Consider the following 16,937-nt stretch of genomic DNA (forward strand, 5'->3'; position numbering starts at 1 on the left):
GACCAGCATTGTGGGCCAAGGGCTCCTAGCCCCTCTCCCCAGTTCTGAGCAGCTGTTAAGTGAGAAAACAGGAGGGTGATGGGGATGGGGACCTTGGGCCTGAGGCTGGACACTGCTAGCCCTGACTCCACCCACTTCCCACCCACAAGCCTTGGCCTTGGCCACCCAAGAAAAGGCTTGCTGGCCAGGCCATTCATCAGCTGCCTAGACCCCTCACCCTGGCTACCAAGCCCTCCCCCTTGCCTGAGGAGCTAATTTGGCTTCCTGCCACTGCTCCTCGGGAACTTACCAGATCTTAACTCGGGGTGTATGCTCCAAGCCCAGGGGGCCCCTCAATAGCTTGCTGAGGCTGGGTTGGCCACTCTTGCCTCCAGACAAACAATTGAGTTCTAGAAGCTTCCTGGCTGCTATGGGAGGACATGGTTAGTCACTGAATCATTGTTCACTCAGGACTGAGTGAAGCAAAACCAAGACTGTGTTTCTAGAACTCAACCTAATGGCTGTTTCCAGCACCTAATCTCCTCTCTCTCTCTCTCTCTCTCTCTCTCTCTCTTTCTCTCTCTCTCTCTCCTTTTTCCTTCCTTCCTTTCTTCTTTCCTTTTTATAAGAGTTTGAACCCAGGAATGCTCTGCCACTGAGCTACATCTCCAGCCCTTCTTATTTTTTTTTAATAAAATAAATAATAATAAATACGTTGCTGAGGCTCACCTTGAACTTGTGATCCTCCTGCCTCAGCCTCCCGAGTTGCTAGGACTACAGGTGAGCACCACCACACCGGCCTCTGTTTCCCCATCTGTCCACTGAATAATTCCTTCTAGAGACCTTTGACCTACAGATGACAGTGACCCTGCACCCCTGGAGATGCGCTCTTTCTTGGTCTCTTTTCAACAGAGAAATTGCTGATGAAGAGGAGCAGGGAGAATCCCGGAGGTCCCCCATGGCAGGTGTCCTCTGGACCTTTCCATGGACATGATGTCTATTGAGTGACGGCTACATGTAAAGCTGTACTCAGGGCTGCGTGGAAGAGGGTGCAGTCTCCCATGCTGCTCTTGGAAACTCGAAGTACTTCATTTGCACTGATTCCTGAAACAGCCCCTAACTGAGATCCAGCATCACCCTGTCCACAGGGGGCTTCCCAAAGCCCTGGGAATGCCCAGAACCCCGGAGAGCACCGAACCCCACATGGTAAGGCTTTTCCCATCTTCACTTATCACACACTGGGGCCATAATTCTTGCAGTTTGAGGTGCAGCAGCAAAACTAGCATGATTTTTTTCCCTTCTTCACAATTTCACGGGTAGAAGATTCTTTCTTAGCAATCTCAGCATGCGGTTTTTCCCTTTCTTTCTTAAGTCAAGGACTTTCACCCTTTCACTTGGAGGAGGCACTTCCTGGCTTCTCTGTTGCACTTATGAATTGCCAGCGTCGTTACTCTTACACTTTGGGGTCCCTGGAGTAAAATGAGGGCTACTTGAACACAGCACAGGACAGCGATGTGATGACCCAGGAGGCTGCTAAGTGACAGGCAGGTGGCATGTGAACGCGGAGTTGCTGTCCAAAGGGATGAGTCATGCCTGGGGTGGGCTGGAGTGAGAGGGCTCAAGATTTTGCCCAGCTATTTGGAATGCAAATTTAAAGCTTATGAATTGTTTATTTCTGGAATTTTCCATTTAATATTCTTGGATCAAAGCTGACTGGATAGCTGAAACCTTGCACAGATGGGGACTCTAATGCAGTCCTATGATAAGGGAGGGGGAAGGAAGGAGCAGCAGTGTGAGTGGCCAGCTCTGCTTTCATCTGTCCAGCGTCCTTTGTTTCTTACTCCAGTGTCAGCTCCCGATCTCCCCATATCAGTGTTGGGAAGCTTCCTGAGACACACACACATGCACACACATCCGGCCCCCCATGGAGTCACAGATAGGTGCCCAGGCACCACACAGTCACACATAAAGAGCACATGGGTCACACACATGTGCATGCACCATACACCTCTGTGTGCACAGAGTCACAGGTACACATGCCATATAGTCGCACACTCACACACATGTAGAGCCACACATGTGCACACACACAGAGGCATGGGGCCTGTGACCTGGACCTACTTGCTCCTTTGGCAACAGTGACGTGAACCAAAGGGGAGGTGCAGACATGGGGGAGTGAGTTTGGTTGCATCCCCAGGAGGAAGGAGTGGGTGGCCCTGTGTTTCCCCATGGAGATGACTTGGCTGCAGAGGACAGGGACAGAGCTGTCTTTGTGGAGCTGCAGCCCAGGCAGTGTTGGGAGAGGGACAAGCTGGAGCTGAGTACCTCCTGGTCTGGGCCTGACCTGGTGGCTTTTAGAAAAGCTCATGGCCCCCATCCCTTCCTCTTTCTCACCCTAATGGGCCAGGAGCATGTTGTGGGCTCTGATGCTGCCTCCAGCCCTCTCTGGGCCTCCCTTCCCCACATGCACAGGAGAACCTTCACTCGGACTCCACTAAGGCAGTCCCCTGTTGCAGAGCATTCTAACCTCACTGGCAGCTCCTCCATCCCCCTCCCCAGAGCTCCAGGACAGGCCTGGCCATGCAGAGCATCACCAGAAGGCCCGCTATCTAGGTTCCAATCCCTGATCTCCCATCTACTGGCTGTGACCTTGGGTTTGCATGTCACCTTGCCTCCCTCTGCCTCCCGCTACTCATCTGCAAAACAAGGTTGTCGTGAGAACAGTCAGTCCCTCTGGAGGTGGTGATTCCAAAGCCAGGCTTGGGATATTGTGAGTGCTCTGTGACAGTGCATTTGGCTGGCAGAATGTTGGCCTATGCCTCAGCCAACCCCCTGGCTGTGCTGGTGGGGTATTGAAGCCCTGGGAGGAGTGAGGACACCACTCTGTACCCACTCTGCTCCCCTCAGGACCAGGTTAGAGGCTGCGGGCCCTGTGGCCTGCTGGTCTCTGTCCACCCACAGGTTGCTTATCTCTGAACCTCTCCCCTGGCCCTACACCAGCCTTAGGAAGATGCTGCCCAAGCTCTCTCCTAGTATGGCTGGCCATGATGATGTCACAGGACGGGGTTGATGATCCTCTGTAGGGTGGGGTTTGGAGTTCAGTGCCACTCAGAATATGACCTGTGGGCAGCAGCATTGCCTGAGAGCTTGTTGGATTGAGGACTCCCTGGCTCCCCTGGATGTGCAGAATCAGAGGGCCTAGAGGTTGAGACCAGGAGTCCATGTTTTACAAGCTTGCCTGAAGTTCTCACGCTCACTCACGTCTGAGAAACATCCCCCGGCCTGGTACAGTCTCATTCCACGTGCTCAGGGCTCAGGTTGAGGTTTGCTCTGTATGCCACTGTAGAAAGTGCCCTACTGGGGACAGACTCAGCACATCAGGCCTTTGGACTGCAAAGCACATGACCAAAGCCTTCAGTAAAAAGTACCCCCGAGGGCGGGCCCAATTTATGACATGTCAAAACCTACCTGAGGGACCATCTTGAAATCAAGCTCATAGACTAATTATTCTGGAAAAGGAATCCACTTGCCTGCTTGAGGTCAGAGCAGGATGTTCAAGTCACACAGATTGCAGTGCTGGGTACCATGGTAACGACATGCCCTAGTCCTGTCCTGAACACAATCTCTGAGACAGAAAAAGAAAACTGCTCTCTAAGTTGTTCACATTCAGACCCGCTCTCCCATAATGTGGCCTTCTGTTCCCCACTCCTTCTGCCTGTTGGGCTCCTACTCACCCTTTGATACCCAGCCCAAATGCCCCCTCCTTCCCATTTATTTTTTTCTCTGCCATTGCTTTACCTTCCATTTATGTCCATTGGCTTCTTCACCCCAGTCTATGTGTCCTAGACACATGGCCTGTGCTTTTGTTCTGCAACTGATTTTGTTCCTTGGTGGAGAGCAGGCTCACCTGTCCCCCTGCTAAGCCATGGCCGTTGGGGGCATCTGGTTAGTTATGGCCGATGTAAGGTGTGGCACAGTGAGGTTCTCAGGGCGTGTCATGGATTGAATAGAAACTATGTCAGTGAGGACTGTGGCTGGGAAATGTTGGTCACAGGCTACCTGCTCTGTCCTTGCTGGAGTGGCTGAAGTGGTCTTTTCACAAGCGGGAAGTCAAGGCCTTCTTCTTCCTGAAAGGCCCATTGTGCCTCATCCCAACATTGCCGACTCAGCAAGTTTATGCTTTGATGAGAGCATTGGAACACCAGATTCTTGGACTTGCATACATTGTGGGATGTGTGGTTGACATTATTGTTCACAACCATGCACTTTTCTGCACCCAACTTTGGACCCTGGGAGAGACCTGCTTTGGCCCGTGAATGTGTGCCCGTTTGAAATGCACTTGGTGTTGGACTTGCCCTCTCAACCTTTCTCTTTTCTACCATAGAATAAACATTCTTGGCCAGTTCTTGTGCCATGGGCCATAACCCAGACTAGATCGGTAAGATATGAGAAATACTGTCCATGTCACTGAAGTTGGGGCTGTTTGTTATGCAGCCAAAGCTGACTAAAGCCAAGGGGACTGATGTGGAATTAGACAGGCCTCCTCTTCCTTTTATCTTCACATCTCCTAGCTTCAGCCATATCCCCTGACTTGCAGGGGGGCCTGGAGTCTGCTAGGAAGGAATTTGAACCATATTTCCAATCAGGCTTTAGAGGTGTGTGAGGTTGAATAGATGAGGTGAGGATGGGTGGAGCTATCAACAATGGAAATCAAGCTTTGGGGAGGAACAAAGGAGTCTCTCAAGGTGGGGGGTGGTATCTGCATAAATGCAAGAGCTAGCAGAATGGGAAAACTCAGGAGGAAGGCCCACGGGAGATGTGCAAAGGTTGGCTCAAGGTCAACCTCAACCTGTGTTGCTACCCCACCTCACCTGCCCTGCTCTGTTCTCTGGGTGAATGAGAGGCTGTCCTCCTGCTGAGGGAGACCACTTAGCCAGGGCAGCTAGAGCCCCTGCTGCAGAGGGATGGGAGTTGGAGGTAGTCCCCTACAGGCAGGTGAGGAAGGGGGGTGCTGGGGCTTAGGGGGCAGGTGCCATTGAAAGACCCACCGATTCCCTGTCCAAGAAAGACGCACGAGGCACTGGCTGCAAACGCAAGAGGTTTATTCAGACACAGACGCCTGCGGGTACTCAGCAAAACCTCAGCCGGAGCTTTGGTGAACTGGCACACCGGGCTTTGGGGTACAGGTCTTTTATAGGATAATGGGGCAGGCTTTGCGCGCGCGGTAAGCAACAGGTTTCTTATTGGTTATTTTGAACCCAGCATATAGATTACCTAAAGGGCAGAGTTGTTCTTCACTTTATGTTATCAGTTCCTATTTGCCTAAGAATGCCCTGGGACCTGTTTTTTTTGTTCTTTTCCAACCATCCTGTCCTTTCACAATGGACTACCCTTAACTGATTAACAGATAGACCTCTCCGGTGTTTAGTGGGTTAGCAACACGCCCTGATGGTTTCACAATGGGGCCTGGGGTTTCTGGGCTGGGGTCTTTCACCATCAGCTCTAGGCTGCAGGGGAGTGAGAAAAGAAACCCCAGCAACATGAGAGGTCAAGGGCAGGCCAGTGGCATGCGGGGGAGGGGGGTAGTGACCTGAGAGATGAGGACAATGAAATGCTACAGTGCAGTTGGCATGGACGAGGGTGGTCCAAGCCACAGGGTGACAGGGCAGCCTCCTAGAGAAGCCTGCACACAAAACACCAAGGACTTACACACGCCTGGCTCATCCGCCTGGCTGTCTATGACTTTCCCCAAAGGCTGATCCTGAGGCTAGGACGCAAGTCGTTTATTTGGGAGGTGACCCCGTTGACCATAGAGATGGGAACTAAGATGAGGCAGGGAATTAGACCACACAGGGTGAGGACTGAGCAGAGACTAAGGGTGTCCTATTGATCATTGGAGGGTGTGATGTTGATTCTGGCTTCCAGGGACCAGCTGGCCAGGTGCTGCCTGAGGCCGGGTTTGCCCATGAAAGTGAGCAGCTGACCCCAGCTCAGCAGAGTCCCTGCCGTGCTGACAGGTGTGGCCAAAGGGCAAAGGGTGTTATTATGAAAGAGAGACTGCATGATTTACAGCAGCGGTGGCAGCAGCCCCGGACAGCCAGCGGTGGACAGCAGGAAGATGGAAGAGCGCTGGCCAGCCGCTAACAGGATGAAGGATCTGCATTTCATTGAGACGGTGTGTTGGAGTCCACGCAGCCGAGATTAAATAGCCCGTCGCCTGAATGCAGAGAGGCAGAAATAAATCTGGCTTTACCGCGAGCGGGGTGGCAGGGAGTTAATTAGGAAAAGGGAAAAATACATTTCGACTCACAAAGAGAAAGGAGGAGCAGTCCTGCTGTCCCCCCTCCCACCGGAGGCCATGCAGGGCCCAGAGAGACGCACCAGCAGAGGTGCCAGGGTTCAGGTGGCAGAGAATGACCTCCTGCTGCCCCACAGCACCAGGGCCGGGTCCTGACCTTCCTGGATGGGGACCCAGTTTGCAGGACTGTGCTGGTGTAGGGAGGGCCAAATGGGTCACACTTAATTAGTGCTTGGTGACATACTGACCTGAGGTGGGGGCCCGTTGCCCTGAATCTCACTGGCTGACCTCTTGCTACCTGTCTCCAGCCTGATGGGGCCCCTCACTGTCTCCTTGTCCTTCCTCTTGGGGTCCCTTCCTCCTCTGGGCTGGGGCATGCTGAGCAGGACACCTCTCCTGGAGCTTCCCCTCCCCCTGCCTCCCCGGACACCTGCCCAGCTCCCAGGCCCAGCTCTACTTCCCACTCCCAATTACACGTTCATTCAACACCTATTTACTTGACCCTCCTCTCTGCCAGGCCCTGCTGTGACCTCGATGCAGGTGGCCAAGCCCCTGTCCTTTCAAGGTTTCAACTCAGTGTTATTGGGGAGAGGGACGTGGACATGTGACCAAGCAGCCCTACTGTGATGTGCTGAGAGTGTGGAGGGAGAAGCTGGGGCGCTGGCGCTGGAGGGAGCCTGGCACTGGAGGGAGGCGTCTGACGTGGCTTGGAAGGTGGTTCCCCAGGGGGAGTCCCCAAAGAGGTAGCACTGAAGCTGGGGACAGTGTATCAGGTTAGGCTGCTGTTGTGCGAAGTAACAAGTGCTCCCACATCTCAGTGGCTCAGGATGACAAAGCTTTGTTTCTTGGTCACCCACAGTTGGGTGTGGGTCCCCGTCTCTGCCTATGCTGCTCTGTAAGGGGGAAAGGACTGGAGGGTCAAGTTGATGCTTGGGGTGGGCAGTGACAAGGTCCATGGGGCATGTGGCACAGCCCAGCTTCAAGGGGGCGAAAGTGCAAAACACCTGTGTGTCCAGGAGAGGGGACCAGGGTGGGTGTGCAGGGCCACCCACCTCTGCTGCTGCTCAGTTTTAAAGGAGTAGGGCTCAAGCAGGAGAGGCAGCCCAGGAGAGGCGGGGAAGCGGGGTGAGTACTGGCCTGGCTGGAGCATGTGTGTCTGCATATTCAGCTTGACGGCATGCATGTGTGACATCAGCAACCTGAGTGTGTTCTATGTGTGAATGTACACGTGTTGTGGGTGATGTGCTTGGGCACACGTATGCACATATGTCTGTGAGTGGGCAGGCATGGGGGGGTCGGGTGGTGAAGTTTGCACAGAAAGCAGAGACAATCCTGTGCAGAACCAGATTGTGGAGGGCAGGGTCAGTCTGGAAGGCAGTGGGAGCCCAGGAGGGTTCATGCTGGACAGTGATCAGGCCACATTTGCAAATACAAAGAAAGACCCTCTGCACAGGGAGGACAGTGGACTGCAGGGAGCCGGCACAGACAGGGGCTGGCCCTTGCTGTGTCTCATGGGAGTTGACACCTGAACAGGAGTGGAGGCAATGGTGGGGAGACAGAGACTGAGACATCCGTCCACCCAGGGGCTGCACGGGACCTCCCTGAGCAGCTGCCCAGGCTGGCATGGCCATGTCTGTGTCTCCTGGGTACCATCCTTCCCTTTGGAGCCCAGAGCCTCCCTGGAAGGCAGAAATGGTGTCTCAGAATTTCTTGTAGCCTCAGGGACATAAAAGAGGCTTTACTAAACACTGGTTCCTGAAGAGAAACAAGCTGAGTGGGAAGGAGCCACCTTTGATTGACTCCTGCAGGCAGTGGGTCCTTTGCTGGGTCCTGGGACTCCCTTAGGTGGTAGGAGAGCTCAGGGAGGCTGCAGCTGGGGTTGGGGGCCCCTCTTCAGCTGAGCAGGAGGGACTCAGGATCCTCAGCGACTGCTAGAACCTGGGAGATGCTCCTCAGGGCTGGCTTGGGATGTGTCTCAGGTCCTCTGGCCTCCCCCTCTATCCTCCCTCCTTCTGCCTCTTGCTCTGGCCAATCCCATGCCTGCTTCTCTGCAGTCCTTTTTCAAGGCCAGCCACTCAGGTCAGAGCCCAGGGAGCCTGGCCGATGGCCTAGCCCTGAAGGGAGGAATCCAGGGTCCCAGCAGGTCAGTCCCAATATGTGGGTGTGGATGGGGTTGGGGGGGCACAGATAACTGAACCCCACCCTCTGTCAACCTCTGAGGCCCAGATGGGGGTATGGAAACTTCTAGATGCAGCCAGATGTTGTGCAAGGAGAATGTAGTCCTTAAAAAAAAAAAAAAAAAAAAAAAAAAAGATCTCTGGTTCCCAGATGTTACAGTGGGAATCTACACCTCTGGGCTCCCCTGTGCACATGAGCCTCTTACCTGCCCTTTAGCCTCTTCCTTGTGCCAGTTCCTCTTGAGTCTCCGCACACTGGAATACATGGAGCTGCCTTGCTCTTTTCTTTTTTTAGGGGTACCGGGATTGAATTCAGGAGCACTCAACCACTGAACCACACCCCCACCCCTATTTTGTATCTTATTTAGAGACAGGGTCTCACTGAGTTGCTTAGTGCCTTGCTTTTGCTGAGGTTGACTTTGAACTCGTGATCCTCCTGCCTCAGCCTCTGGAGCCACTGGGATTACAGGCATGTACCACCACACCCGGCTCCCTTGCTCTTTACCATGGGTCCAGAGTTCACAGTTTCTTTTTACTCTGTGACCCATTGATGGTTGTTTATTTTCTTCTGATTTCAGCCTGTTGCAGGTGACACCACAGGGGCACCCATGGACACAAACGGTGCACTTTGGGGAAAGAATTTCCCTGATGCAGAAGCTTAGAGCCCACTTGCTGGGCCTCCAGATGACCTCTCTGTGCCTCCGTTTGCTGCTCTGTGACACGGGATCTCAGCACTCCTTCCTTTAGGGTATTCAAGGCGATGGTGTTGGAGCCAATGTGGGCTGAGCTCTGAGATTGCAGGTGTCCTGCCTGGGTGTGGGTGGCTTGGGGGTCTGGATCCCTGGCTTCCACCAGAACCTGGCCGGCCAGAGGACAATGCCGAGCTCTGGGGAACAGCAGTCCCTTCCCTGGCTGTCAAAGCGTGAGGATTAGATGCAGAATAATGCAGTCCCCGATCAAACCTGCAGCTGTAACTCAGGCCCCAGACGCTGCCAGCACCATAAATTTGGGCGGAAAGTGCAGCTCTAGCAGTTTGTGAACAAGAGCAGGGGAGGCCGAGTGAATTACAGCCGTGGGAGGAAGCGAGGCCCCCTGCCCGGCATTGTTAGCCGAGCCAGGGATTGATTGCTCACCGGCTCTAATGAAATTGAATTTTAATTTATATCCCAGTTCGTGGTGGGGGGCCAGGGTGTGTCTGGGTAAGGTGGGCTCAGCCCTGGGGGATTGGGGGCCCCCTGTGGAAGGGGACCTGCAGCCAGATCCTGTAGGAGAAAAGGACGGGCATCCTGGGTGGCACCTGCGCCCCAAAGTTTCAAGATCACACAAGTTTCAAGATCTGGACAAGGTGCATCCCTCTGTGGGTCATTCCTGCCTTGCTCAGGTGTAACCTTCCAGAATCTCAGGGGAGGGATCCTCATTCCTTTTCTTAGTTGGTTCCAGAAGCTCCCTCACGTGTTGAGTTGAGGCTTGGGGTAAAAGAAAGAGGTAATGATTCTTGGGGCTAGTTTGGGATCTCCGATTCCCTGTCCTCTCCCAGGTGCCCAAGATGACCCATTAAGACTGTCACTCACTGTAATGTCCTCTGGTCTTTCTGAGAGTTTGCTAAGTAAGCATCAGGTGCCGCTCCCTGTGGGCACCCATGTGGCATGTGTGTGCTCTTGGGGCTATGCTGGGGCCACCTGCCTGGGTCCAGGTGCCCCGATTCCAAATCCCAGCTGCAGTTTTCCTGGCCTTAAGCCACGTCCCTTCTCGGAGCCTCAGCTTCCTCTTGGTGTACGGGAGATGATGGGAGCACCTGTGTCTGGGGCACCTTAGGATTGGATGTGCTGTGATTCCGAGCCCCGGCCCCCAGGATGCAAGCTCTGAAGGAGCCGGTGCTTCATGGAGATTTCCTTTCTCTGCTCAGACCTCGCCCTGCAATGTGGTGGGGGCAAGTGCCACCAGGACCCCACCTCCATGGCCAAGGTAGAACAAGGCTCTCTTTGGGGGCCACTGAGGAGGGGGGCCAGAGGCACCTGGGAGCAGAGGTCCTGGTTGGAGGGTCATACCCAGGGCCTGAGAATGAACAGAGGGGAAAACGGAGGCAAAGACGGGCTGCAGGCCTTGCACTGACCTGCCTGGGAGGCTGGGAGCCATGCCTAGGACTTTCCCATGGTGGCAGTCCCATTAAGGCAGCTGGATGTTCATCTAGGCCCTTCCAGTGACTTCCTGCCACCCTGAAAGAGTAGCCCTGGGCCAGGCCTCAGGCTTCCATTAGTAAAGCAGGGCCTGGTTGGTGCCTGAGGGCTCTGGATGCCTTCCCAGTGCCCTGCCCCTGTGGCCCGGCAACATCACCCAATAGCCCCGAGGTCTAAACTTGGGTGTGACTCTGGGGGCCTCTGAGCTGGAGCACTCAGGAGGGGTGCGTGGAGGTTCCAGAAGGCAGTGCTGCCTCCGTCCCTTGCCAGGACAGGCTGAGCAGGCTGTGGCTGGTGATTGAGCCATAAATCCATCTGCTCTGGGGGAGACTGCTTTTTGCTGGTGGAATCATTGAAGCCATCAGGGGAGGCACGTGGGAGAGACACGGGGCAGTGAATCGTAGACTGTGCAGCAGGCACCTCTAGAAACCACTAGGAATCTTTAGCTCCCATCTTTTGATGGGACTCAGGTCCAGGAATGGACAGGCACTTGCCCGAGGTCACACAGCAAATAAATGGGAGAGTTGGGACCAGCCCAGAGGTGGGGACATGGGCATGGCCTGGTTGGACCTGTGGTCCCCATGGAAGGAAGGGGATGGGAGAGACTTAGGTTGCAACAGGGTCACCAGATAGAAAGGAACCTGGGTGTCCTGCTGTCTCTTTGTTTTTCAAAGTTCCATTTCCACCCTCACAGTATTTGGTGAGCAGATGGTCCCTCTGTGTGAAGAAGGTAATGGCTCATCCTCTGGGTGGCCAGAGTCTGGCATGAGGCCTGCGGGTGGGCACAGGCTGAGTTCAGCCCCTCTCAGACACCTGGCTGGGTACTAAGGACCTTGATTGGCATCCATGTGCCACCCCCAACCCTGTCTTCATTTTTCTTTAATCTGAATCACTTTCCCCCATATCAGCAAACTGACTATAAAAGGAAATTTTGTATCACTGATTTATAGGAAACCAGTATAACTTGCCAACAAAAGCTGATAACACAGAAATCAGTATGTCTCCACTTTACGCGCCCATGTATTTACATGGATGGATATATACTACTCATATGTATTCTACGTTTTCTTATATATATTATTTTAGAAAGTTTTCATGTCCTCCTCAATGTGTCTTGCATATTACACTTTTTGAAACAACCCCCTGGACCATGGAATTCTTATTTTGCAAGGCACGTTCTTTGGATTTCATGAAGACATAGAATACCACAGAAGTTACCCAAGCCCCTCTCCCTGCGTGCCCCACCCTGAGCCTTTCCCCTTCCTGTTCTCCCAAGAGACACATTTTCAGTTGACTGTTGGTCTTGCTGTTGTGTGAATGTAGTTCTGGGGCATGTGTGTAACCATAGTGATATACGCAGTGCTGTGTTCCAGTTTCACAGATGTGGGCCCATTGTATAGCTGGAACCCTGGAGGCCCAGGGGAAGGAGCCCCAGGCCCAAGTGCACACAGTCAAGGGGGTCGGAGTGAGCTCTCACCCTGAGGGGATCTCCAAAGTCCCACCTGTGGGGACATTCAAAGATCTCAGAGGACTCTGGAGATAAGTGTCTCCCACTGCCCCATAGGCCATGCCAAACACTAGGATATATCAGAATGACATTTAGGGCCTGGTGGTCTCAGGGGCCCGGGTCACTTGGGCCTGCCCTGGGATCTGTGATGCTTTGCAGAAGGGAAATCAGTCCTCTCGGCTCCAGCAAGCCGCTGCATGAAGTGTGGTGCCAATGGGGACCAGGACTGGCCATACCTCCTCAGAGCAAGAAATAGCCTAATCCTGGAGGATGAAGGTCACTAAGGATTATAGGACTCTGGGTCAGGGGAGCCCCACCCACAGTGTCCCATCCCTCTGGTTGAAAGGTGGGTCTGATCTTCCAAGGTCTGGGTTTACTCAGCTATCAGCCCCATTTATTTAGGGGGATGCAAAGAGGGTGGGATGCACATGGGAGTCACCAGGCTGTCACAGCCTGGAGAGAGCAAGGCCACAAAGAGACTGAGGCTGATGGAGAAAAGTGGGGTAGGTCTTCAGGCATACATGTGGGACCAGGGAGAAGGCCCAGCACCTGTGCATGCTCCCCGCATACCAAACACCTGCACAAGCAGACATGAGAGGGCACACACACACACACACACACACACACACACACACAGTCATGTGCACACACAAAATCACACATGTGCACACATACCCAAAACACACACAGGCAAACAGAGCACAGTGGAGCCCTTCCCACCACTAGAGGGTGCTAGAAGTCTTCCCAGTAAATTTATCTGCTGAAATTGGTGTGTGCAGGCGTGTGTGTCTGTGCATGCGTGTACACACACACACACACACACACACACACACAGAGAAATAAAAAGAAAAGAAATCCCTCTAAAAATATAGCAGTTGATGGTAATTCAAGCCGACGGCAGCCGTAGATCCTGGAGGCTGATAACGATAATAGTAAGGTCTGAACAGAAGGATCCCGGATTAAGGCAGACCTGCAATGCTATCCCTTGGAGTTCGATAAACGGCACTGAGATTTTTCCCATCAGCATGCCCCAGGGTGGCCCCTTTTCCAGGTTCCTAGGCATCAAGTGAAGCTCCTGTCCAACACCCACCCAACCTCTTCCTGCACCACCAGGAGCTACCATGGTGGCGATGGTCAGGAGTAGGTTTAAGAAATCACATTTCCAAGGCGACGTCCCTGGGTCTTACAGGTTATTCTGCCCATTAGCCATTACCCAAAGTGTAGCGGGAGCTTGGTCCTGCAAACCTTCTTGCTGGGCTCCTGTGGTCCCAATCCCAGCTGCATCAAAGGGATGTGCCTGTGCCTTTGCCCCTGGAGAGCCAGAACCAGCTTGAGCTGTTGGCCGAGTCTTCCCTCACCCTCATCCAGGCCAAACGGTGATGAGTCTGCCTGTGCCCTTGTTCATGTTAAGCTGCCAAGGGCTCCAGGACAGGAAGAGACGGGCTCTTGCAGAGGAGAGTTCTGGGCAGGCTCTGGTTTTGTTTGAGGCTCTGCATTCCTGGCTGTTGAGGGCCTCTCATGAGACAGCCAGAGAGGCCTGTAGGGGCCTGGGCCCTGGACCCTCAGCCCTTACCAACCACAGTGTGTCCACGAATGGGCCCTGCTATTGCTCAAGACTTTTCTTGATGCCAGACCTTGGTCCCCTGCTCTGGATGCCAGAGGCAGGGCTGGGCTCCCTGACCCTGGACCCTCTTTTTGGAATCATCTCTCCATCAAGAACTTCTTACAGGCTCTGCTGGGGGTTGGGAAAGGAGAAGGAAGAGGAAGGAGACACAGAGGAGCTCCCACTGAAGCAAGGACAGCTGAGCCAACCCTGACTGTGGCCCTCAGCAATGGGGTGGACAGAGCCACAGGTCATGGTCAGCAGTAAGACCCCCAGAAGATAAAAATAGCACCTTGTGCCTGGACAGAGGTTTTCCTTTTTGAGAATATGTTTGTTCTTTTAACAAACATGTATTGAGCACCTACAGGGTACCAAGCATGGGTGACTAAGAAGGCAGAGTCCCTGATTCCCTGGACTTTAAATTCTGGCTTTGGTTAGTAAGTATGAGTTTCCTCTGGCTGCTGTAACAAATCACCAAAAACCAGGTGGCTTAAAACTATGGGACTTTCTTCTCTCACAGTTCTGGAGACCAGAAATCTGAGATCAAGGTGTGGACAGGGCCTTGCTCTCTCTGAAGGTCTAGGGGAGAGTCTTTCCTGCACTGCTAGCTTCTAGTGTCTCCTGAGGTTCTTTGGCTTGAGGCTGCATCACTCCGACTCTGCTTGTCTACACACCTGGCCTCCTCTGTGTTCTGAATCCAAATCTCCCTGTCACTTTTCTTACATGGACACTGTCATTGCGTTAGGGCCTATGTCAGACCAGAGTCTCAAGTAATTACATCTGCAAAAACCCTCTTTCCAGATAAGGCCACATGTGCAGGCACTGGTTAGGACTGGAGCAGGTTCTCATTGGCTTCAGAGTGATGGACAATGAACAGGAGAAAATCCACAGCCAAGAAGAAAGCAGTCAGGGCTGAGCTGTGGAGGAACAGGAGGCCTCAGACAGAAGGTTTTGGGAACCACTGGGGGGCCACTGTGGCTGGATGCTAGAGGCAAGGATAAGGGTGCAGGGTCTCATCAGCAGGGTGAGTTGTTCTCTTTCAATCCCAACGGCCTCCAATGGGGAAATCTAAAGCCCAAATAACATTCCAATTTGCGCTCCAGAAAGATCCCTCCATAAGGTGTTCTTCGGTCTTTTTTTTTTGGTGCTGGGATGGAACCCTGGGCTTCCCACATGCTAAGCAAGTTTTCTACCGTAAAGCTGTATCCCTAGCCCGAGGATTCTTAACTTGAATCTTGAATAAAGAATTCAGGGAGCCTGTGAATTCTGATTGGAAAAAAAAAATGACATCTTTATTGAAAGTTAGCGTTCCTTTCATTACGAACAGAGGCAGGAAACACCCGGGGTATGGAGCGGCACCTGGGACTTGCTTGCCACTGGAGACGCGGGGTAGCGTCACACACCCCCTGCAGCTGTCGCAGGTAACTCAAATACCGCTTCTTCTCATCAGGACATTGAAAAAATGACAGCTGCTGGCCCGTCACTGGTGCTTGTTATCGAATCTTGTTATTCAATGAGCAAAAGAGCCACTAAATTACCAGATTACAAATATGCTCTTCAAATATTTTGATAACTGTATTTCAACAGAGTTGATTTCCTTTGCAATCCTATGTGTTCTTCTTTATGCATTGAAGGGTGTTATTTTGATAGAGGGGAGGCCAGTAGAAGAGAAGGAGACATGTGCAAGGGGGGAGGGGCTGGGGAATGAAAGTGACCGAGTTATATTGTCACATGATGTGCACATACAGATATGTACCAACGAACCCTACTATACTGGGTAATTTTAACGCACCTATAAAATGTTCTTTTGAGAGTCAGGGGGGATTGGGGCTTTCAGATGCCAGAGGCTCACATTTTAAAAATAGGTTTGCATTGATGCTGGCTGATTTGGCACTAGCTGGAGTGGGTGTAGAAGACCAGCCAGGGCCACGCGGTTGGGCAGTGGAGAGGCTGGAGAGAGGACCTGAGGCTGAGCTGGAGGCTCCTTGCTTGAGTGGCTGATGGGGGGTGGTGGGTCCATGTCAGGGAGAGCAGAGGGCTGGCTGCTGGGCATGAAGCTTACTTGGCTTTGGACATCTAATTTGGGGGAAATCCAAGCAGAGGCCAAGGGGTCCTGGTTTTGCTAGCCTGGCAGTTTCCAAGTGGGAGATGCCAATCTGGGGATCCACCTGCATGAACTCACTGGGTCCTTGCAGCAACCCCATGTGGCATGTCACCCCGACTTGACAGGTGAGGGACAGGGGGTTGCAGAAACAGGTCTTGGAATTCAGATGTCCCTTTTTCCATTCCTGGAATCCCCATGGTCCCACATCTCAAGCATTTCCCAGCTCCACCGCCCTACAGATGCCTGAAGACTCCCTATGGCAAGGCCACGCACAGCCAAGGTTGGCTCTGCTGTCACCAGGATGCTTAATGTCTGCCCTGTGCTGTCCTTGGGCTGGGGATGAGGCAGATGGAACCAATCCCATGCTCAGGAATAGGGTCTCCCTCGGTCTCTCTCCCTTTTCCCCTTCCTGGTTCTCTCCTCCCCTTTCCTCTCTCCTTCTTCCTTCCTCTCTCAGATACAGAGACAAAGAGCCCAGTGCCCACCTTCACGTCCCAGTCCATCAGACAAGCTGGGAGTCACCCCAGGTTCAGAACCAAACATGGCATGAAATAAGAAAAAAATCCCTGTATTGGATTCATTTCCAGTCACCCCAGTCTGGGCGGAAACTCTCAGTACAATGTTTGGCCAGGCACTCGAGTTTTCAAAGCCAAGTGAGGGGGGCGGGCACGAGCCCTGGACCCCCTTATTCACTAACACCTGATTCAGTGTCCAAACCAACCAGAAAGCCGGGCGTTCCTCTCCCCACGCCCTCACCCTCACCCCTGCAGCTGCCACCCCTGCGCATGCCCAAGAGCCCCGGCTTCCTGCTGTGGGAACTGACAGCCTTGCAATGGGGTCACCTTGTGACACCCAGGAGCCTTGTGACACCCAGGAGCCCAGGGGCAATGCACACAGTGAGGATGCTGGGGACCCTCAGTGGGGCTGACTGCTGGGTGCTGGGGTCAGCCCAGAGAAGAGGCAGTGGAAGTGACCCAGGGCAGACCCCAGGTCCTACCTGTGTCCAGTACTTGTGGCCCCTCTGTGTTGGTGGCCGCCCTTCTCCTTCCTGGCCACTTCTGTCCTCCTGGGTCTTGTCTGAGCTCCACCTCC

Source organism: Callospermophilus lateralis, chromosome 19 (genome assembly GCF_048772815.1).
Source record: "Callospermophilus lateralis isolate mCalLat2 chromosome 19, mCalLat2.hap1, whole genome shotgun sequence".
Taxonomy (NCBI): Eukaryota; Metazoa; Chordata; class Mammalia; order Rodentia; family Sciuridae; genus Callospermophilus; species Callospermophilus lateralis.